Source organism: Boleophthalmus pectinirostris, unplaced genomic scaffold, assembly GCF_026225935.1.
Source record: "Boleophthalmus pectinirostris isolate CB_2022bp ecotype Guang Dong unplaced genomic scaffold, ASM2622593v1 HiC_scaffold_6, whole genome shotgun sequence".
Lineage (NCBI taxonomy): Eukaryota > Metazoa > Chordata > Actinopteri > Gobiiformes > Gobiidae > Boleophthalmus > Boleophthalmus pectinirostris.
Genome location: NW_026571447.1, coordinates 6,115,931 through 6,117,493, shown reverse-complemented (window position 1 = coordinate 6,117,493; position 1,563 = coordinate 6,115,931). Strand labels below are relative to the sequence as shown.

Here is a 1,563-nt window from a genome sequence, read left to right as displayed (position 1 = left end):
ATGTTCCACAGTATGACATTAAACAGCTCTGCCTCACGTTTATTCAATTACAGGTGGTTTTATTGCTCGAAAATGCATTAAAAAAAACATCATTCTGACTGTGAACTGGGGCGCCTCTCCACAGATCTGACCTGTAACTTGCTCTGGTTTGGTCTCCGTGAAGATAGAAAGGTTTAATGCCATACTGTGAAACATTCCAGACAAAACAATAACGTCTCCATGGAGAAAAGCGTTTGATGGACCCACCACCAGAAAAGTTTAAGGATTTATTAGATCAACCAAATGCATTAATACAATAATAAATAAATAAATGATGTAGTTTATTCACAGAAATGTAAGAAAAGAAGTTTTGAATCATGTAATGTTTTTTATGTCATTTTATATGTAAAAACAGCCAAAATGTACAACTTTTTGGGACATTCAAGACAGAAATATGAGGAGAGTTAGGTTTTAATTTCTTACTTTTGATACCTCTTTCTTTTGGTTGACATATTGGAGGCTAAATATATACAGAGAGGATTTTAGGGCCTGTTTACATGAGAACGCTTGTGGGTAAAAACATCAAAATATTTTAGTGGAAGGGCCTTTCGTTTAGACGGTGATGGCGTTTTTGGGGCTTAAAAATGCAAAAATCTGAAACCACCCTCCTCTACACTGCCCAAGACGCAAAACTCTGGTCAGATCTGCTCACATTGTGTACACTTTTACATCACATACATACATTTCCATGTGTCGGGCCTTCAAGGCATCCCAACAAATGTACAGAATCTGCAGAGATACTATTAGTGAACAGAGGATCTGCAATCACCTCTGTTAAATTCTGGATGCACCAGGTCGTCGCAGGTGAGTCAGGCGGATATGGACGAGACCTGGAGAACCAGTCGATGGTGGGACAACTTTGTGGAAGGAGTAACTGGTGAAAATGCGTGGAGTGAAAACATCTGTACTGTATGTCCAAAGATGTTGCTTTAAGTACTTGCACAGCCAATCGGATTCCACACACTTGCTTCACTGTGACCATACCAGCTTGACAAAGCCTGATCCCATCAGATCTCAGACGCTAAGCAAGGCCGGGCCCGGTTAGTACTTGGATGGGAGACAGCTGGGAAAATCAGGTGCCACAGGGGGGCACCAGTTGCAAAAAAACTGTCATTGTGTCCTTAGGCAAGACACTTCACCCACATTGCCTAGTATGAAAGTGGTGTGTGTGTGTGTATGTGTGAATGTTGGTGGTGGTCGAGGAACTGATGGCGCCAATTGGTATGGCAGCCGTGTTTCCGTCAGTATGCCCCAGGGCAGCTGTGGCGACAATAGAAGCTTGCCATCACCGGGTGTGGAGAGAAAAGAACAATGAATCTATATATACTGTATACATATATATATAAAAAAAAAGCTCTGTTAAGCGTCTTTGTGACATATGTCTGTGAAAAGCGCTATATAAATAAAGACTTACTCACTGTATACTAGGGCTCTGCAAAAATATTGATATATCGATATATTGTATCGTTTAATGTGATGATACAGTATCGATATCGTGGGCTACTGTATCGATATATCGCCAAG

The 1,563-nt window shown here is 40.9% G+C and overlaps 1 pseudogene; it reads left to right on the top strand.

Moving 5' to 3' along the window:
• The first annotated feature begins 1,009 nt into the window (after positions 1–1,009).
• Positions 1,010–1,127, top strand: LOC129411928 (5S ribosomal RNA; annotated as a pseudogene).
• The last annotated feature ends 436 nt before the right edge of the window (positions 1,128–1,563 follow it).